The following is a 24048-nucleotide window of genomic DNA, read 5'->3' on the forward strand; positions in this document are numbered from 1 at the left end:
GTTTAATGACCTCTTCTCATGAACCGCTTCATGAATCTTCATCAAACTACTGCTGTAATTATTCGTCTAAGGATAAACGAAACAAAATTGCAACCCTACGAAACCTTTGCGAAAAATTAAAAGAGAACCATTTAAACTGTTAAAGTGCTGTGTTTAGTTTTGCAATTTAAAAAGTGTTAGATGAAAGATGAATGTTAGATGAAAAATTCATAAACTTCTTTCCTTATTACAATTCGCCGACCATCATTTTTAAAGATATTTCTTGTTTGTTTTATTGAAAATCTAATAAACTCGCACAACCCATTGTTCAAACCTATTTCGTTTGAATGTTTAATTTTTGTGAGATGGCAAAATTTACATGCTTAAACATACAGACAGGTATTATTATTATAATATGAAAATATTCAAAGGTAAGAGTACCCTCTCTGGAAGCTGTGAGCACAGAAACACACAGCGCAAAGTCGGCCAATCACATAAAGAAACTGCAGTGGAAAAATTTAGCTTTAGATCTATCCATTAACGATATAAAAGGGGAGAATCGAGTAAAAAGGGCATAGGGGGTAAGAAGGAAATATGGTGAGTAAAAAGGGGACATGAAAGTGCTTTGGTCGGGGCGGGGGTGGGTGGGCGCATAAGCAATGAAAGCTAAATAAAGGGAAATAATTCCATCGACAAGTTACACAATATACGTAAGTTAACACCCCCACCCCAAAAAAAAAAACCCCAAAAAACAAAAACAAAAAACAAACAAACAAAAACAACGTTAGTTTAAAATAAAGACACCGCCTTCGAACGATGTAAAGAGTCCTGTTAGACGATAAAAACAACAACAAAACCTGTGTCAATATGTCTTTCATTTAATTTCTCTTTTTTATCTGTGTATATGAAGATACTTAAACTTTGATATATATATGATATATTTAGTCCTTTGAAAACATTACTTATCACATATGGCACATAACATTTAATCATAATTTGATATTTAATGAAGTCAAGAAGCAACATATCAGATGACTTTAAGACTTAAGGGCATATAATTTTTTTCGCATCGTATTTATTCTATGACGTTACCTGCACTCAAATGTCTATGATATAGGTATGAAACGAACATTATTAAACACAATCAAATGAGCCGTGCCATGAGAAAACCAACATAGTGGGTTTGTGACCAGCATGGATCCAGACCAGCCTGCGCATCCGCGCAGTCTGGTCAGGATCCATGCTGTTCACTAACGGTTTCTATAATTGCAGTAGCCTTTAAAAGCGAACAGCATGGATCCTGACCAGACTGCGCGGATGCGCAGGCTGGTCTGGATCCATGCTGGTCGCAAAACCACTATGTTTGTTTTCCCATGGCGCGGCTCAAATATGAATACTTTAAAGGCCGATAAAACATTATCAATACGGGATTCAACATTCTTATTTGGTCTAAATGAGGGGCCCAATACGGAAATGAATAGTAAAATTCTCATAAATGAAGTAGTTACATTATTCGCCCTGGCCCTCGACCTTTGGCCAATGCAAACGCCCTTGGTCGAATATCAAGACCGAGATGGAATAATCTGATTGTCAACATTATAATATAGAAAAACAGTATCAAATAAAGCACATGTGTCTTTGTATATTCCATTATATCAGTGACAATCCTTTTACAAATGTAGAGGACAGCAAAGGTTAAACAACACTAAATACATTTTAGGGACTGGCAAGGGAAAATAAGTTACATCAGCATCAAAGTAGATTTTGGGTATTTGTCCGCAAACTGTATACTTATGGGATAGTTCTTTCCACTTTTTCAGACGTATAATTCAATATACGAGAAAAATATAATAAATTAGTTGCTAATATGACATACGTCTGTCGCTCTATTACATGAAAGCGATTAAAACATATCAATTCCGTCAGACAGGCGCAATATTTTTTATGTTATTCGGTATGCCTTATCTTTTGAAATTTCCATTCATAACTCAGAAAATAGTTAATATGTGAGTTTTTCTTTTACCCTATTCTTTTTCCACCAGCTTTTACTGCGTATTTTATCCGATGTTTCAGACTCCGAATATTTGTTCAGGTTTTGATTATCGGGTTTACTAATTTTTGATGGACATTTATCATGTCCGCTGTCCAACGTAATGTTAATTTATAGTGTTCTGGTTCCTGCCAACGCTTTAGGGTCACAAGAGATGAGTGTCACCCATATATAGAAAATGAAATTTTGAATTTATCTGCTTAGAGGGCGCTTTCTGCATTTTGGTTGGTCAAACTGTCCCTAGAAAATAATAACTATATGCAAATGCCAAATTTGCCGCCTTGCCAGAGCGCAGTTGATTTTTAGAATTTGTCGAGTAAGGCACGAGTTCTATATGTTTCAATTCACTACGTTTTGGGCACAGATAGCATTGTTCAGTAAGTTAATTTTTTGTTTTTACTGCCTTGTTCGGAGGAAATATTTTGTTCAAATAATTTATTTTGAAACAATTACACATTTTATTGTTAAGGTAGATGATTTGTATTTTTATTAAGTAATGGCTTTGTTCACATAACTAGTGCAGGATTCCCGCAATTTCTTTGTTAAAGATGTACAATGTATTATGTTTTCTTTATGTTAATACTTGTATGTTCGTATGCGGTTTTATGCGTATTCTTTTATGTATTATGATTACTGATAGTTTGAATGTTTTGACTTTCAGATAACCGCTACGCTACGCTACACTATTGTACGTTCTACGTAAGGAATAAAAGTGATTGAAGTAGCGCGTGTATTGCATCTTTTTCTTGTTGCCCAAAATACTTGGGGTGAAGCTGCCCACTACAGTTATGAAGTAGTGTTATTAGTCCATATTAACGATTGCGACTCAGTTAGTAAAGAGTTGACAGATCGACATCCGATAACGTTTCTTCGTATCATTGAAGCATTCATATTTCTGAGAGCGATCAAATCGTTTCAACTGAAGATTAGAATGGCTATATGCAGTCAGTTTGCTTTAATTAAACAACATTAAAATCTTACTGAATAAAAAAAAACACAAACAAAATAAACAGTTTCATTACTATGTGTATGGCCAATAATAAATAAGATTCTTTAGTAGCGTGCAATCAGAGTGACGTCACAGTCTATTATTATACAGAGGAGCACACCAACCATGTATGTAAGAGTTACACGGCCAGACAGAACAAAACCAAAGACAAATGTCTTCGTAAACCTACAATGAAAAAAACAAAGCAGACGCTTTAAAATTAAGAAATGTATCTTTTAGAAAAAACACGAGCAAGTGTCAAATAGGAATAGCTACGTTCTAGAGCGCAGCCTCCCAAATAAAACCCTACAGCGGCGATAGAAATATACATGTAAAACAGAAAAAGTACAGCAAAGAGACAACAAGGAAGAAACAAGCACATAAAGGAACACAATGGGCACTGCCTTGGAGCAGTCAGTGGCAGAAACTCCTATCGGGTGTTTAACTGGGTTAATTGCGAGCAAATCCTCTCTGTTTCTCTATCCCCGTTATGTTTGAAAGTTATAGGTCACTGTAAATGAATGTTATTCCCGCCAGGGTGTGCATTGGCAGTATTTAGCTGACAACTTTTAACTTTCTATTTCATTCCATTAATTGACAATCTGGGGAAATTCATTTTCCGTATATAACATCCTATATAACATCCGTAATAAATGAGGGTATTATAAGTATAGGTTATAGATCATTTATTGAACTTCTAATGCAATTAAGTTTGCCGAAACGGAGCGTAGCGTAGTGAAGGCAAAACTTAATGCATTTAGAAGTTCAATAAGTGATCTATAACCGGCTTATAGTTTAACGCCCCATTTCAGGTCAAAACTGTAAAAAGCTCTCTCTGAAGTAAACTAACCACGCCTTCTGTTAATTCATTGGCTAGTCTTATCTTCACTCATGGTGGAGAAGTACATGTTTACTACAACTTTATACAAGGTCATTTTAGTGCCAACCTTTAGCAAAACAGCGGTTGATCCAGTGCTGATTTCAATTCAGTTTATATCATAAATACACCAGTCTTATCGAGTACTTTGTGGAACACGATCTTATATTCTTATTCAATGGAAATATAATATGCAGGTTTAACTCGTAATGATGTAACAGTACAAGTCAAGCAACTACATGTATAAATAAAACAAGACAAAGTAGAATTTAAGTGCACCCTGGTTTATTTTTAGACCAGTAGAGGTAGTGAAAGATACAGAAAGGTCAAACTTGTTCTATGAAAGTACAGCTTGCATTAAAATATTTGAGCTGCGCCAGACGTCTGGTCAGGATCTATGCTGTTCGCTTTCAAAGCCTATTGTAATTAGAGAAACTGTTAATAAGCGAACAGCATGGATCCTGACCACACTGTGCGGATGCGCAGGCTGGTCTGGATCCATGCTGGTCGCAAACCCACTATGTTGGTTTTCTCATAGCACAGCTCATTTATCTACTTGGTCCGTTTATTAGATCTACATAGACACATTGCTTGTATGCAGTCCCTGCTTTGGTAATTGCTCCGCCTCCTAGAATGTGGGAAATCCATAATAGGCGGAACAATGAATACTCATTAATTTTGAACTACTTCATGAATAAGTGGATCAGATTCTTCAGTTATGAAACAATATGAAAATAAGTTGGTTACTTTTTTGAAAATCCCTCGCTTGTCATTGGATAAAAACGATGGTTGAACTATAAAGCACAATATCTCAAGGAGAAAGTCGGTCGTAATCGTGTATTTAAGAAGCATTTCAAGTAATATGTACATAAGTACAAACTCCAATGCGCTTTATAAAAAGAAAATTGAAAGGTTTATTTATGAAGATCTAACGACATGCGGAAAATAGCAAAATTTAAAAAGAATTGCCTCGTTTTACTTGAGCAGCACTCGCCCGTATGTTTAAAGGTAATCTGTGCCATTTTACTGGACAAAGCATACTTTACCAAATATTTCCTGGGCTTGGCATTGTGGTGAAAAATGGCATACGGGTATTCCTTAGAACCTTTGTCCTTGCTTCTTTGAAATGATCTTACTTACTTCATGCATACTTCATTATTGTAAAGTCATTAGAAAAATTAAGCTATTACAACACGACATTTGTTTAGAAAAAAGAAAACAAATACATGTAGCGAAGAAATGCACTGGATACAAAGCGGGTTGTTTTAAAGTGTTTTACCGATCTTGGATCTATTTTACCTATGTTGAACAGCTTAAAAACAATCTGTTTTCTAAAATTATATGGATTATTTATTGTGATGTTAAATGACACACCTGGTTGGTTTATTCGGTAAATTTGTCTCTATGCTGTGATAATGTCAATAGAAAACATAAACATTGACTTATCCACCTTGTTCGCGGAAAAGCCAAAAAAAAAAAAAAGGAAAAAGGACAGTGATATAAATTTGCAAGTCAGGCATGCAAGTAATAATTTATGTGAGTTAATATCGTCTTTCTTTTGAAGTCAGAAAGTCAGGAAATGATCTATGGTATGTTTATTTCACGAACATAGTGCGCATTTCCTGAGGGTATTAGTGGATAATTTTCAAGCTTAGATTGATCACATTATGCTTCGTCTGGTTGTTGATTTATTTAATGTCAGGTGTGTATTTCATTTTTGCAAAGTGAAATATCAAAGATATCATTTATAGAAACTTGTCAAGCCGTAACGCATGTGACAAGTATATCGAGATCTCACGTCTTGAAGACTAGTTTGAAGACAAATCACTCTTGCCTGAAATAACATATAAATAGATATAACGTTTTGTAACTATAGTGATTTGGTTTTCCCAAAACATATTAACTTACCATTTTATCTTATCTTTGTAAGGTTCCCACTAGTGTAATGACACCTGTTCGTGGCATGGTATTGTTGAAGTATATATTTGCAGTATAGCATGTTACAGATAGGTACACTGTGATGTTTTAAACTAAGTGCATGTAGAAGAACTGTAGACATTAAAAAACCTTTTTGAAATGACCGAGTCTGATTAAAACCCAGTGGGTTAGAAGTTAAATTCATTCTTTATCATGGTTTGAGGAAAATAGTTCTCTTTCTACTTTTCGATAGATACTTTCTACAGATTTCTAGAATTCAAAGTAAAAAAAATATTAATTTACTCCCAGCAGCACTTCATGTAGAGAAGCATTAGTAACCTTCAGACATAATGCATTTTCAATTTACACTCAAAGATATTATTTGGCTTCATTTCCAGGATGGGTTATGAGCGGCTATTAAATGAAATTGCACCTACTAACTTTTATCTTGTTACAAACAACAGTATACTTGTCTTCAAACCAACGGAAACACGTGAATTTCGGGAAAGGAATTGTGGGAAAATGGATATTTATTTTTGATATCACAAGCGACCAGAAATAACTGAGACTTTATGTATAGTTGTATATTTAAAGGAGTAGATGAACCACAATCAAAACATATTAGTCTCTGCTGTCATTTACAGATGGTCGTACATTTATGGCCCAAAGCAGCTTCAGTTACGAAAATAATGCTGAGAAAACAGGTCGAAGGAGCCTTACATTTTTCACTACAGGCTTGTCAGTAGTGTTATATATATTAAACCAAAGAGCTAAATAGTAAAACATTACTGAAAGAACATTTCTTGAATTAAGGGGACAGTTAGATCGATCTATTAATAATTTATCACTAACATATCAAAATTTCAATACATTTAGATTATGAAAAAAAAAAAAAATTGAAATAAATTGTATTTATTTTACTATCAAAGCCTGTTTTATAAATTCTCAAAAGTCTCAAAAATACACATGAAAGATGCGTTTTTAGAGAAATGAGTATTTATAGAAATAAGGAGTTTGATTTTTCGCTAGGAAATGTTTAGATTTCACACACATATTTAATGCTCTTTTTACGATATGGCATGACAACGTCACCCCTCATAACGTTATTCACCAGTTTGTAAATTCTAGATGTTGTAGTGTATCTCTGTGACCTTTCAAAGATGGGTTGAAGTTGTAAAATAAGCGAATTTATATGACAGCATTATTTGATTTTGTTGAAATTGTACGTTCAATTATTTTCAAAATACTGGCGAAAGAACTAATGAACTAGCTTTTTTGTTCAGTATAGATAAAAAGATGGTTTCGCATTCATGGTGGTAATAACATCGTTAAACGCAAACATCTGTTCACATTTTAAAGTATCGCACTCTCTCGGCTTTAACGCGATGAGATTAATGACCGATAAATCCACATCATTTACTTGTACTTTTACGAAAATAGACAATTTTGTTTTATCTAGAAAAATACCTTTTTGTATTATATTTCATAGAAATATTATAACTATATTTTGGCAAAGTCATGTAGGATGTTGGATCAAAAGACTTCCGCATATTCAATTATACCTAAATATAAAAATGTCCACGCATCGTTGATTTGCTGAGAAAAGGTGTTCAACATTTAAATAAGGTAAATATAGGTAACATGGGGATCATGTGGACTATGACATAGTGAACCTTACTTGTCAATAAAATTCAAGAATATTTTTAAAGAACCGCAATCATTTTTTAATATACTGATTATAACAAATGTTAAATTGCCATCTTTTGTAAACAATATTTCTATATTTTATATTTTATTGGAACGTCCACATTGGCAAATTTATTTGACGATAACAGAATACAGTGTATTCATACTCATCAATTCGACGGGAGAGAACGAAAGAGGTCTGTTCTAGTATAAATAAAAGTGCAAATAAATCTCTTTCGCTTTCATTCCTCTGACTGGACCTAATAATTTCTAATTGTTTTATACATAATGACAAACATCGGGAGACATTTTGAGTATTACATAAGCAGAAGCAAACAGAAGTGTATTCAGTGCAAGCACGAATTCTGTCCAAGTCTTATTAATCACTTCCGGCACGTGCACAGAGCGTCTGACTTCGGACTTTTTGGAAGAATACGCTTTTTCCTTGTGCGTAATAAGCGTCCACATAACTTGGCCGAACCACAACGTCTTGCACATCAGTACAAATATGGGCAGTATTGTTTCTTTTTATTCCAAAATCTAACTTTAAATTGATACAAACGCATATTTCTTGGCAAGCTGATGGACTGTAACGATTCCCGATGGAGGCAGTGCCTTGTTTCATACAATAACTATTGACTGAAATACTTGTAAAGTCTTAAATCATTGACATAAACCTTCACACTTGCCCGCCTGTTATAAACGCCATTCAATGACAGAAAGACCAAATTCAAAGAAAGCAACCATCCATACGGCACTCCACATGAAACTAGGGGTACATGCTTATATATACACATATGCATAGAACATAACACAAATGAATAACAGAAGTAACACACAGCCGGGCACCGTCATGAAACGGTCATTTAGAAAATCACCACCGGGGAATACACTGAATAGATAACACAACAAACACAAAGCTTATTTCAATACAGCAACCCAAGCCCTCCATTGACCACTTGGTTTACATGCACTGTATGTTGTCACATATAGCTTAAAAGTTTGAACATTACTGTGCATTAGTATGATAGTTTCCTCATTATGTACATATTTTTTTCCGGCACGACTGATACGATAGTATTTTTGTTCAAAAACAACGAAAAAAGACGGGAGCTTCCGAATCCCATCGAGGATTTATTTTATCTTGTTTGCTTGTGCGGGCAGTTTCAAATGCACTGGCAACTGAGAACCAGCTAAATGAAATTAGATTCCTAAATACTAGTATATATTCTTCGCAGATATATTTCAGTCTCATTTTTGGTGAATATAAGCATAATAAAAGGGGCGCTGACCAGCTTTAACAAAAAACTAACCTTATTTTGAAATTATGACAACCTATAAGATTAACAAATATTGTGGCCTAGTCTACACATTCATACGTACAATAGGTTTTGGTAACAAGAGTCTGGATTTCTGTCTCTTTTTATTGTAATACTGCATTTTTTGATTGTAGATGTAATATTGCCCATGGCATAAACTGTTCATTCCATATCACTAGGTATTTGATATTTTATGTTTCAGCCTTGATAGGCGGACAATCTGGTTTCTTATAAAGAAGGAACAGTAACTGTATTTTTTTTATATATACTTTTGCTGGAAATACAAGATATGGTATGTGTTAAATTGTATTTCAAAACCAAAAAGAATGACTGTAAGTATTTTCCCGGCTTATGCTGTTTTATGCTTTCTACAGCTCGCACTTGTTCCGGTGCGCCTTCTTTATATAAATATCCCGCCTGTCCTTATACAGGTATGTAAAATGTCGCTGGAAGAAACACATGTATTCTGAATTTCAGTTTTGGGTAGGTGTAATATCTGTTTCTATATATTCACTCTCATAGTCTGTTAATGTAAAAAATGTTCGACAACTTATGACGTGGGACACAGACATTTAAAATACATTAAACTTTAATAGCTTCTTTAATTATTATTCGTGTATTTACAGTTCCTATATAGCTGATGTAAATGTTAAGGAATGGACTAATGGATGATGTCGCGTGCTGTTTCTGCTTAATCGTGCTGATACGGGATCTATTAGCCTTTAATCTCTGCAGGTATCTATTAATTGCACATTCCATTATTGTATGCGAAATAAATACCAACCCATAATGAGCTCCAGGTAATCAAATGATGATTAAAATGTTTTAAAAAGACATTTATCTTGTCAATTTATCATTTTCTATTACTTACAACATTGTGATAGAAACGTGTTTTCATTCCATTTGTCAGTTTGAATTCGCATTTCATTCACTTGAAGCCTATTTTAACACACTTTATAACAAGACAGATAAACAACACCCTTTTATATCATGCATCGCATACTTAGTTTATTTCCCAATATATACAAACATAATATCTCCATGATAAGCATACATTTATAAGAAATATGTTTAGACATAAATTGTTTACAGCAAATAAAATACAAAGACAATATTTTTTTTCATATTTTGTTTGTTTTCCAGTAGCATTTATACTACATAGATACCTTTTTGACTTCGGATTTAATGCACTGACAGTACCAGCTTCCCTATTCAAGTTTGATTTCGTTGTAAATATTAAAATATATATACATATATATATATATACATCAGTCATACTGGAGATTAAACAGTTATCATTCTGTCATAGATGTACTTTGGTTTGCGTGTCTTGTATGCTTCACGCCCTCCACGGCCGAGTTGTAACGTCCTGCCCTCTGTGACAGAGGAGGTTACTTATGACTTCGAATCTCTTTCCTGTAATGCTTAACGGCCGACCCGTTGATTCTACCAAGTTTCTCGCCTTTGGTTCAAAAGTTTCCAGTTCTCCACCTAAGCTTTGCACTTGCCATATGATAATATCGGTAAGTAAATTTTCAGCCTATATACACAAGAGCTCGTTGAAATCTTCAAAGTAAGACTATTAAGAACGTTATTATAGACACGAATAAAAAGCGGTGCAGTTACCATAATGACAGCTACAGTATACGCATTTTAAGCCTCTGAAAAACATGTAAAATAAAATTTATGAAAAGATCATTTGGAAGCGTTGAATGCAAACAAACAAAAATGACTGAGTCTGTTCATGACAAGTAAGATAATGTACAACATTCATCACGTTACTGGCGCATCGGCCTAAACGGAACTACATTACAAACATGAATTGAGTGTACCCAACGCCTCAGAAAATATATTATAAGAATAGATGATTACATTAATCTAGATGACAATAATATCAGAGACAAATAAGTTACAGTTGTTGTTTCATAAAGTATAGGTCTTCTGTTTTTTTTTTAAAGACAGCAATCCTTATGAAAACTGTTACTTTCCCCTAAACCCTTACCTTTTATCTACCCCTTACCCATTTTTGTATGTTGAATATAATTTCAATGTACATGTTGTTGGATTTTAGAAGCATCCCGTCTGCCATGTTTTTCCGATACAGTTCTTTTTGTTGCGGGGCTACTTCGCAATGCATGGCTCTCCGGCTGTGTTTTGGGTGATCTGTGCTTCCGGGAAATCTACCCTTACCATAGTAAATCATGTTGTTCTTTTTACAGATCTTCTCAACAAATTAATCTCTTACAAATATTTCGAAGAAAATAAAGTACATAGATAAAAAATACAGACCGCTAATCCCATGCCATTCTTTCATGTCTATGATAGCTGGTAACCAATCATGGTACTGAAGCCAAATAAGTTTCAAGTGCAAATCGAAAATACTCCTTGTCTGAATTTGATATATGGTTTTCCACTTTATCTCTTTTATTATTTTGTCATTTTTTGCCAAAGTGTTTTAGTCAATGATTCAAAGTCATTCGAATCGCCGATCCCATATAAAGCTCGGCCCAATGCTAATTCAATGTTATGTACTACACAAAATATTTCTCTACTTCTGACTTCGTGGTGCTAAATGCTTCCGGGAAAATCTACCCTAAGTATAGGTTAGTGTTTATTAGTAAGCATTTTATTAAATTAAATTGGTCCGCCGCTCGACCAATTTAATTTAATAAATGCTTAGTAATAAACACTAACCTGTTTAGTGTTTGAAATTATTTTTGTTTACAAATTTAAACTCCGTCTACAGTATGTGACTTACCATGTTAATAAACGACTGAAAGTAAATGTTGATTTACCAAAATAAATTTCCCGATAATTTCAAAAATACTGCAATGCCATTGGACAAAAAATAATTTCAAACACTAACCTTTATTTTTTCGTGTTTTTGCCTACAATAAAAGACCACGTGAAGAAGTATTACTCTAAAGTATGTGTGAACTCGGGTGTTTTGGTCAATCAAGAGCTCCGGGGATATAGTCAAAACAAAACGAAACACTACAAATGTTCGATTGAGAAAATGCTAATTATATGGCATGTAACGAAACAAGAGCAATTTTAACAGTAAAATTAATAAATACACATTGTGGACCTGTGTTCAGGTATGTCAAGTTCTGTGGTTCCTGTTGGATAACATATTCATGGAATTTGTGAAGAATACAATTTAATGATTTGCATTGTGAAATAACAATAACAAAATATATTTCACTCTCAATAAGTCAAAAAGGAGTTCGTTTCAACCTACTATTGATTTTTCACGCTTACCTTTTAGACATTTAAGTTGCTTGCTATAAATATATCGAATACATGTTGCTGTTTCTTGCAATTGAAAAAATAAAACAACTACATAGTTTAAGGTCATATGGCGACTTTCAAGCCTTTAATGGCAGAAGAAGACCCTTGGTATCCCTCCGAGTATTATTTCATTATAGTTAGGCACCTGGGTAGATCCATCGACCTGTGGTAAGCTTGCTGGATTGCTTCCTCACATGAAGAGTAACTGATTGGAAGTCAGTGACCTTAACCACACGACCAAGGAGGCCCCTTGTATATTCGAGAACAGTGTATTCAATGCATACCGTGTAATGTAATATTTGGGGATATGAACAGGACTTTCATGATTATCTCCCGCAAATTCAGTATTTATTAATGCAAGCAACTTGACTTGTTTTTGTGTAACCCATTCTTATGTTTTTCCGTATTAATACTCATATTTCAGCGTATCATCATGGTCGACAAAGACAGCAAAATAAGTCGGAAAACGGCGATAAATATCTATACCTTATTTTTGAATGCAATATATGTGTGAGCACTCAATTTCTTATCAAAGATCATAGTTTCGATTCATAATTTAATGAAAAGTTGTCATTGAAAATTTTGGTAACGGGTATAAAAATCAATTTTGAAAAAAAATAACGTTGTGGAAATAGTTTTTTTCCAAATTTTGATAAACCTTACGTTTTTGCAACATACAAGAGGAAAAAACAACATTAGTATCATAACTCAGAGTGAGAACAAAATAAATCTCATCTGCATTAGATTTTTTTTAAAAGAAGGAAACATAGATTTCTTATTTTGCATTTATAGACTATGTACTGGACTAACTGTTACATAAACAAATATTGTTTAAAATTATTTTTTGCGCAAAACAACATCTTTGTGTGATATATCGAGCATAGCTTGGGCGATTTATTAAATTCATTGCCATCATGTTAAAACATTGCCATCATGTTAAATATAGATTTGAAAATCTTACGGTGCTTCAAACATTAAAAAGTTAGAATTTAGGTATCTATTTAGTTTCCAGTTGTGACATTAGATTAGAATCTGCGTGGAGACAAACTTCCTTTTATAATGAAAGAAAAATAAGTATAACTATAATTGCCAATACACTTTCATACGCTTCTTTAAAATTCTGACCAAAAGTTATCCAAAAACTGAACAGGAGTTATCCATCTACAAAGTAGTCGGCAGTATTCGAGGAACGTAGCATATACGAGAAAACGGTTAAGTAAAGTTCCATAGATACTTTCTTTGATCTTTCATTATGGAAAGATATAATGCATATCCAGACAAGCAGACGAAGCATAATGCGAAAAATTTCAAAATGTAAAGTATCTTCTTATACCAGGTAATGCGCACTTTAGCCCAGAAATAAACATGTCAAAGAAAATTTCCTTATTGTCTGGCTTCAAAGGATGGCCTTTACATGTTCACATAAAATATAGCTTGCTTGTCTGACTTAATGATTTATATCTCGTCCTGCATTTTAATTTTTCTTAATACTGTAGAATATTTACTTCCGTTAACAAGATAAATCAACAATGTGCGACACGCAATATCTCCTGCTCCCTTGTAAAGGAGCTCATGTGCTACACCTATCACCTCCTTGGCAATTTTGGTAAGCTATATACTTGAAAGGCATTAACGTTTAATGTATATAATATTCTGTATAATAAAATCTGGAAAAAGATCCTTTGGATGCAAAGAATGCAACCATGAAGAATAATAGCAGACTCGGTTTGATTGAGTCTGTTCATGAGAGGTAACTTGAATCAGTGACACAAGATTAAATACTATTATATTCTCAGGGATTCATCCACATATTACAAAGCCAATATTTTGTTTAAAAAATATTTTCTGGATGTTTTCTTTGATGGCATTTTTTTCATTACAATATTCTTTTATAATTTAAAGAGTTCGGCTATCAACAAGTATAAAATTTGTAAAAGTATATGTTATGATCAGAGCGATAGAGAGACATGTAATATCTATGTAGGGATAATACACGTTTTTTTGTGTTTTAACGTCTGCAGAAGCCCGCTGGAATGTTTAACGTTAATGTTTAACATATCCCAAGGGCTTCTGCAGACGTTAATACACAAAACAAACGTGTAGTGTCGCTATTCTTGCATAAAAACATAACACGACGACTAAATGTATTGTTTTCATGTGATGACTTCACGATTCCGGTACATTTTTAATTACCATTCTGTTGTTCTTGGTAACGGTAAACATGTTTTGAATATCCATAACCAGGGCCCAGAAATCAACAACACTACAAACAGAACGTAGTGAAGGTTTTTAAAGATTTTTTAATCTCTTGTTATTACAAACATGACATTACCAATAGTTTTTCATATTACTTAAAAAATTGGTGAATAGGAGCATAATTTCAAAAATAATAACTATATATTCGTGTTGTTTTGAGTACGAACACACTTCGAGTACGGATGAGTACGAACGTAGTGAAAAGCTTTCAAGCTTTTTATGTAAATATTTCGAGAAATTAGATTAAAACATACCGACTGATACTTACCAAAATCATTTATATAATTTCTAAAAAAAAACAATCGCACAAGTTAAACATTCACGGTTACGTATAAAAACTGAATCGACGCCGACTTCTAAAAGGGGAGTAAATGGGGAGAAGCGAGTACGAACGTTGTTGGGGCAGTGCATTTGGCGTTGGAAACTGATAAAGCAAAACATTCTATGGATTAGATTGCATCTTTTATGCTACAAGAAGGGATTTTTATGAAAGAAACAAGACGCAGACACCAGATTTCAATCTGCGCAGAAATACAGATACGTCCCTGGGAAAGCATTTCAAAAATAAAAATCGGATATTAACAGCACGTGAATTGCCTTGTTTGCACACGTTTTTTCTCCCGTTAATACATGGGCGGATTCAGTGAAAAAAAGTAGTTTTTATGCAAGAATGACCAGCAATCACTTTATAACAAAATGGTAGAACAGTCAGAGAAGTGGCGCTTATTAAACTAACATCATAGTTCTTCAGGCCATCCTGGTTTTGTCTCAGCCGTATGTTAATTTGAAGCTATGTAAAAATCATTTATAAACGCTAACATTATTTACTATACTTAAAGATTAATTATTGTATAGTCCCTACATTGTATGTTTCCTAGATCTTGATGAAACATCTTCTTAATGTGAAGTTATTTTTCTTTGTTGAATGTTGTCTACTGCAGAAATAAAGAAAATAGAAATTTAACCTAAACCCTCCTTGCTCAAGGAAAAGAAGCTTGAAAACATAAATTGCGCATTTCCATTTTTGATGTTTTAATGAAAAAAATGTGCAGCCAGCGTAACCTCTTCAAGAATACTGTTCTCTTTTTCAAGATAATGATCTTGAGCATAAATGCATGTGATGTGAAAAGTTTGCAAAGGAGAACTTTTCATACAGCAGGTTAATCTATGGACGGCAGAATATATAGCCTTTAAAATATACTGCTCCTTGTAAATATTAGACAGAAATCATTTATTATTTTAAGTAATCAAACATATCCCTTGGTTATTCAGCGAATTGTGTTAGTTTCTATGTCTTGAAAAAATCCTCTTATATTGTCCAAAATACGTATATATTTATATCTCCACTCGGTCTACCAGAAACGCATTGTTTTGGGCATTGTTAATAATACTCATTGAGTCCCTCAAAGCCCGAAATTTGATCGCTTTAAGACAATTTTTGTTAAGTTAAAAAGGGACCAGTAATGCATAATGAATCACAAAAATGTGAGTTCTTCTCTTTTAAAGTGAATACGTACTCATAAAATGCTAATTCATCAAGATACGAATGAAGGTTTCAAACGGACAGTCATATTGTATAGTAGAATTGCATTTATTCTCCAGAATCTGTATGTTGCTATCATGTTTTTGTAATAGTGAGTCATTTTAGGCAGATTGTTGTTGTTGGTTTTGACACACGAGTTACCATTTTATCTCATCTTTATCATATATATATTGAATTATACGACAGGAAAAGAAAAAAGTTGTCCCATTGTGCATAATTTGCAGACACATTACTGTTTAAAGGCTGTAACTCGACGTAGAAATACATTTTATTCATCAATAATATGTATTTAGTAGTACTCTAATATTTATGTCCTTTTGCTTCAAGCCCCCATGCCTGTGTATGCAGGTATCTTTTAAGAAAGTCAGGTACTCATTTTATTAACTTCTCGGTGACCAGTTTTTCACAGGACAATGCAATAAAGATATCCGTTGACCAGTCAGTTTACAATCATTGTGTAAATGTGACATTTCCCGACCACTGATTATGTGTTTACATTTGTAATGTAATGCATCACATTAGCGGCTGATTAGCTTGATCAACCTGGATTAAGTTGTACCCGAAATTGGCGAAGGAGTGATCTATAAGTCGGTCGGAAGATGGGGGTAGATAGGCACAGGAAGGGGCGGGGGGGGGGGGGGGGGGGGGGGGGGGGGGGGGTTGAGTCAATTGAGAAAAAAAATGCCATCATTATTGACCTCACACATTGTATTAAATTCGCCGCTTTAGGAATATCTTAATATAAGCCCTTAATTATTCGCTTCTTGAAAACGCACGTATGGTATCAAAATCAAGCATTATCGTCGGACACATTCATTTTAAAATCAAAAGTATTTTTTTTCCAATAGACACAGCAATTTTATCCAGAACGTAAAAAAAACGTTGGGCTTTAAAAGCGGTTCAGAATATTTTGGATATTCATTCATTTTAGGAAGCTCGTGATATGCCATAAGATGTACATTTCACTTTCGTGAAAATTGTACAGCAACTACATGTATATCGGTTTTTGTTTTAACTGAAACCGACACTTTCGTAGTCATTTGTTTGAGAATAACACCAGGTGCCCCAGCTAAGCACTGGTGTTTATCCGATCCCTTTAAAACTGGGCGAGACGATTTTTGTAATTTCAAAAAGAATACTTGTATTTCGTTTGTGTTACCGGTGGTGAATTAACTAACATTGAAAATGACTACTTTATTTCGGAATGATGACTTCTATGTTTCAAGTTGCCTTTTCATTAAAGTCGCTATAGCGGACATGCTTAAAGAAAAAAAATTGTCACAAATGATTTTTAAGTCTATCATATATTTTGCTGTATAATGCCCAATGCATTATTGTTATTATTAGAATCTACATCTTTTTTATCAAATACGGCGGTATGCAATTCATGAACACGGTTGAATATCAAAGCGTTATACTCTTGATGTATCAGTATGTTAAACTCTTCAGATCTTTCCTTTTAACTTAAGCAATACGCCTCTTTATTTATCACATTAATGGGTTTCCTACCCTAGCTATGGATGACCAAATATCCATTTGTAATGACAAACTACTCAAGGATATTCTACTTGATGTCTTGTTAATACTTGACTAGTCAATTAATGTGAAATTAGTTTTCTTTTCAAATCTTTGGTGACTATTAAAGAGCCCCCGCTGGATACGATCTCGTCTGTTTTAAGACGCCATTACAAGATTGAAAGATAATACCTTAATGCCTGTAGGGTTTCATGTAATGAGAATCCGAGACAACGGGCGTATATACTGAACATAGCTGTCATATTAAACGGATAATTCCAGTTTATTTGAAGGAAGTATTGGATGGGTTTTTTTGAGTGCTTCGAAAATGACGTAAATGGTGTACTATTCGGTACTCGCTCTCGATATATATCTATGAAATTAAGGCATCTTAATTCAGCTTTCTTTACGCTATTGAATATCCGCATTGCCAATCAATACATTTTGGATATCTATACATCATATAAATGTTGGAACCTAATTCTATTCATTCTGTAATGTACCGTTATATATACCTGGTATATTGAAACTTTCCTTTGTTGGGATCTTGGAACGATCATGGATCATCAACAAAAAAATGTTCCAAAAAAACCAGGTCATTTGAGGAATATATATATATATATATATATATATTAACTTTGAATGAGTTTCTGATTTTATCCGAATGAGAGAATGAAAATAAATGGTCAAAATAGTCAGACGGGATTCCAGTATACGAATACACCATGAAAGATAAAAAAAAATATGTTTAAGTAAGTCAGGAAGACACCCATGTCCTCACGGCATCATTTTGAGTTGTTTTGTTTTTGGTCATTTTAAAATTTTTTATTACGTACATTATAAAATACCAGAGTCACATTGCCACCGGTAGTATGCGGTTGGTTCTGTTTTCCAAACAACAAATACTCTATAAATTTGTCATAATGATTTGTTACTCAATGTTTAATAACGGACTCAAAGATGACAAAGGGAACTTGCACTTTCGTTTTCCGTAATAAATTTTTACCTGTCCATATATTTGTTTAAATGGATACTATTCTTTTATATATTATAACGTTTCGTAACATCCCTGACTAAACATGCGTAAAATACTAATATCTGAAACTATTCTGTATCATATATATGTTCTTCTTCGACATTTTTATATTCTGTTGTAACCCTTCTTAACTTTTCTTTGTTTTCGCGTTTTTGAAAAACATATGCATAGTCCAATTTTTAATTCTTGTAACAAAACATCTATTATTGAGATCTGCATGAGATTGTGATATTATTTTCTGAACTGCTGAATCAATTTCACAAAACAATATTGTTACAATGGAAATCGGTGGGAACATTGTAAAAATATCATATCATCAGAGCCGCAAACAAAAGTAGACTTGAACGTTGAGGGGATCAGTGGCGCATTCATTAACAGGTTGGACTACAACGCCAGCGGTCCGGGTTCGATCCTGTCGCGACTGATATCCCGATTGGTGTTCAGTACTGGGTAGTTTACTTAAATTGGTACTGTTTCCAGCAGTATCTGCCTTGACTGGATGCTTTGGAGGTACATATGACACCTGCCGTGGGCTCGGCTGGAAATAAATTGTTCCATCCCTTCCAGGTCTAGATTTTCATCGACTACCCACGTTAAACAAGAAACTTTTCTTTTACGTTTAAACAAATATATTTGGTTTCTTTTTTTCAGCCCAAATACACTGTAATATTTGAACATTTTACAAAATGTAATGCTTTAAACATATTTTATTTTTAGCCTAATATTTCAAAATTATGTCAAAACATTAGATCTTTCAGCCTCGGTTGAACATAAAAAGAGGGCTGCTGGCTAGCTTTTACAAAAAGCAAATTTTATATGAGCTTTTATATGAGCCGCGCCATGAGAAAACCAACAAGGTGCCTTTGCGACCAGCATGGAGCCAGACCAGCCTGCGCATCCGCGCAGTCTGGTCAAGATCCATGCTGTTCGCTTTCAAAGCCTATTGCAATTACAGAAACTGTTAGTAAACAGCATGGATCCTGTCCAGACTGCGCGGATGCGTAGGCTGGTCTGGATCCATGTTGGTTGCAAAGGCACTATATTGGTTTTCTCATGGCGCGGCTTAATTATGTACATTGAAACAAGATATAGTACAACTTTTATTAAGCGACCATGTAATGGATTGAGTTACTTTGAATACTACACAATTTAGTTTTAAACAACGTGAATTGGGAATAAAATATGTCCCTTAATGCAAAGGTCTCTTTCTATACAGGGTCTCTGAGTAAGCTTGACTGTATACAAGTATATGAGGGAATCATCATACTTAAATGGTGCGTTGAAAGATTGCGTGTTGCATTAGATTCAGTAGTCATTGTAGGAAATGTTCTATTAGTAAAGGAATAGAACAGTTTAATGTCGAGACAGCAGCAAATGATCAATGATAGCCAAGCAGAAGAATTAAGCTGTGGACAATAGAGACACTAACTTAATACAGAACCAGTACTATTTCCATTTAGTCATGATTTACAAGAATTAATTTGATAATTGATCATACTATTATATTTATAAGAAAGAAGATGCGACATACTGTAGAGCAATATAAAACACATAAATCTTGTTACTTGATTGCAAACGCTATAAAAGTAATACTAAATAGATGTACGTACATTAGTTCTGATTAGTGCATAGCGGTCAGTGACATGGTGTCAGAATTGATAATTACCGGAGCTACGTATACAAAACGTTCAGTACATAAAGCAACTATTAGGGCTTGATGCACTGGAAAAAAATGGAACTTTCGTAACACGACTTAAAGGGAAACGACGACAGGGGCGTGACTTGCTTGGAACGGTTGTGTATGCACCATAATCCAGGAGGTCCGGGGGTATGCACCAATCCGGAAAGTTTTCTTTTCCAGCGACTTAGGATTGCCAATAGATTTTTTTGTACATTCATTTTGAAAAAAAAAATAACAACAAGAAACGAAACAAAATAAAACAACCTCTTTTTTCAGCATTTGAGACTGTGGTCAAACAGCGCTACTGACCTGTTTCATTCGCATTTTCCGTAGAACGACTACGAGAAACTAAGAAGTAAAAAATAACATTTCCAAATACGCAGATTCGATCTGCGTATATTCGTCGTTTTTCGTTTACTGACATTTCCCCAACTCTTTTGTCCTAAACAACAATTTTGAAAAGCAAGAATTAAAAATTGAAATTTCCCACATTTTTAAAAAATACTAAACAATGCACAAATTGTTCCAATTGATTACTGTAACTTTCAGCCATTAGAATTTCAACCTGCAGATAGTATCATCTAACCTGATATCCCTAGTGTTAAAAGAATGAAAAATATCTAAAAATAAAACGAAAAAAAAAAAAAAAAAAAAACAACAAAAAAAAAAAGACAGTTAACTACCAATATTTTGTTTGGCCTGCATAGCTGGAATTGTAATTTTGGCACTTCAGTTCTGAGCAGTTATACCTGCTGACTTATCATTGATAACAATATAACGGGTTATTTGCATTAAACCATTGTCTGATAGAGAGCGAAAACGTCTATTCAATTTCCGTGACATTTTCACATTTGTTAAAATCGTGCTTGGGTAAGAAAAAGTCCATATTCCTGCATTTCCTTGAAGTGAATGCATTGATCATGCGGTCTGCCTCAATGCCAACATTCTTGTGAATGTATATTAGAGCTAGTGAAGCATTCTGTCACTCCTCTTTGTTAAGCGAAATCAGTTTTTTATGCGTTTCATAACCCTGAATGAGCGTTTGCTTGATGCATGTTGGATGCATGGTCAAAAGCACAGACAGTAAAGTTCACGGATACAAATCCTTACTGGCATGTCTCTGGTTGGCAATATTTTTGTTTACTTTCAATCTTGTTACCTCATTTCAAGCATTTCTGACCGATGGTTTTTGGTTGTTTTGATTGCAGTAGATTTTCATCAGCAAAACTGTCTTTATTTTGTAGAATCCGAGTTTCTATTTACAGACACAGATGATCGAGTTGCCTTTTCGTATAGGTCAAGTCACACATCCGGGTCATTCCACTCATTTGGCAGGACTTGTAACATCTCCTTTTTCTGTGTTAACATTTGACCGGCCTTTTGAGGACTACCGTTACGATCACGGGTTTTGAAACTACTTGTGATTGGTCAAAGGTAAACCTTTCTCAGTAGTTACTATGTCCTTAACTCTATATTAGTTAAGGCATGTGGTACTAGGACGACGCACCCAAACAAGCTATTAGTGGGGTGACAAAAGTTGTTCTTTTCATTATCTATGTTTTATGAACAGACTGGAAATATGTTGCTTAGTTTCGCTCTGTGCATGCAAGCGGTCCTCTGATAGACTCTTTGGTAAACATTATCTGCAACTTGGTTGTCTTCGTAAATTAAAATAAACATTTACTTTCTTCTAACAATCTAAATTAGGTTAACCCAAAATTGAAATGATAAAACATTTTAATTTCAAAAAAATGGATGCAATTCACAAATACAGTACAACCTCTCCAGAGCGGCCCTCTCTTAAGCAAAAACCTCTCTTTAACAACATCATCAAAATTTCCCTAAGCTGAAATATATTATCAAATTTACCTCTCCAGAACAACAACCTCTACATAACAGTCAATATTTGTATCTCCCAAAGGGTGTTGCTCTACAGAGGTTGCACTGTAACTATAAAACGCTGTTGACGAAATTTAGTAGTATTTGATAGTATTTTTGCCATCAGTTTTGTCTTTCAGTTATTTTGTATGCTGAAAATGGCAGTTAAAACGCTTTCTTTTTAAATGCGATCTGCGGGGTCCTTTCCAAGAAATATACTCGTGACATTGTTTATACTGAATTATAGTTAAGCCGTTGCCAGGGGACGAGAGGGGTGTTTCGCTTTTCATAGACTCATTCAAACCAAGTCAACAACTGATTTGCTTGTTTTATAGTTCTATCGTTAATACTGGGAAAGTAGAATAGCGCCAAATTAGTCTTTTTTATATCTTCGGTGATACTTAAAAGAGTCCATAAGGAATTTAATATTGTAGACATAGAAGAAAAGTAATATTTTAACGCCAGTAAAGAGAAGAAACAACTTATACAAAGATATTATATATTTGACAGTTCAAACATATTACAAAGTGGTATTGCAAGCAATTAAATTAACCCTTCTCGTTTATTAGAACAGTTATATAAGCGTAGTTATATAAGGGTCAGGTGTACGAACTGATACGTAAACATATGATGGATTAGATTGCATCTTTTATGTTACAAAAAGAGGCCATTATGGAAGAAACAAGACGCATATACCAGATTTCCATCTGCACAAGGATATATGTCTGTCCCTGGCAAAGCATTTCAAAGATAACAATTATGTAATAACAGCACGTGAATCGCCTTGTTAATACAAGATTTTCTCCCGCTAATACATAGGCCGATCAAGTGAAAAAAGTAGTTTTTATGCAAGAATTAATAAAATTTCACATTAAAGCAAATATTGTAAACAGTATTGGAACGGCAATATAATGTAAGTTTCAAAAAGACTCTTATGGTTCAACCGATCCGACTAAATAGTGCTTAGATATGATATCTTAAGAAATGTCCGTACGAAATATATAATGTTCTACACACTACATTGCAAGTCAATAAAGAAAGCTTGTGTTTTATTGTCTTATATTCAAGTCCACGACAGGGAAGTTTATAATCATAACGGAGCCTCCGTGGCCGAGTGGTTAAGGTCGCTATCTTCAAATCACTTGTCCCTCATTGATGTGGGTTTGAGCCTCACTATGGGCTCTGAATTCTTCATGTGTGGAAGCCATCCAGCTGGCTAACGGAAGGTCGGTGGTTATACCCAGGTGCCTGCTCGTGATGAAATAATGCACGGAGGGGCACCACCATCAAAGCTGGAATGTCGCCATATGACCTATAATTGTATTGGTGCGATGTTAAACCCAACAAAATGAAATAAATAAATATAATCATAACGACCAAACCGGAAAAAGATTTGTGATCGCAGTTAAACTTATCAATACAGTTTTATAAGACAGATTCTGCTGTTGTTTTTTTTTGTTTTTAAAGATTTTACAAACGTTCCCAACAGCTGTCTTAAAGTGCCATTTTGCACTCCTAAATCGTCACAATGTACCTGGTTTCTGTATTGTTATTATTCAAATCCTTTGGATTCACGGATCTCATTGCATTGTTATATATTTCCGCTGAAAAGGGTACTTAGAATCTTAACAGGGGTTGAACATTTCATCACCTCTCATGAACACACGTAAAATATGAGTTCGCTTTACAGTTAACCTGTCCTCAACTGTGCCTTTAAGTTCCATGTGATAAGTAGTACCGTACTTGACCTCAAATGTTTTTTTTTATCATTTCTGATATTATGGAATCATGTAATTCATTCAGTCTTGCTGTCTAAACGAGTTCCGCTTAAGAAGATGCTAGGGACATGGGGATTATGCTTACGAAGACTATACATGATTTTTGTATAATTATACGCCATTTTGAATTATTTCACCTCCTTTTGGCAAAAATTTATATTACGCTTCCATGATGCGTTTCATGAAAATGCTTAAGTAAACTATAACTTAATATCTGAAAATAAATCATTCCAAAATAATCATACCACAGTTAT

Source organism: Mercenaria mercenaria, chromosome 14, assembly GCF_021730395.1.
Source record: "Mercenaria mercenaria strain notata chromosome 14, MADL_Memer_1, whole genome shotgun sequence".
NCBI classification, from domain to species: Eukaryota; Metazoa; Mollusca; class Bivalvia; order Venerida; family Veneridae; genus Mercenaria; species Mercenaria mercenaria.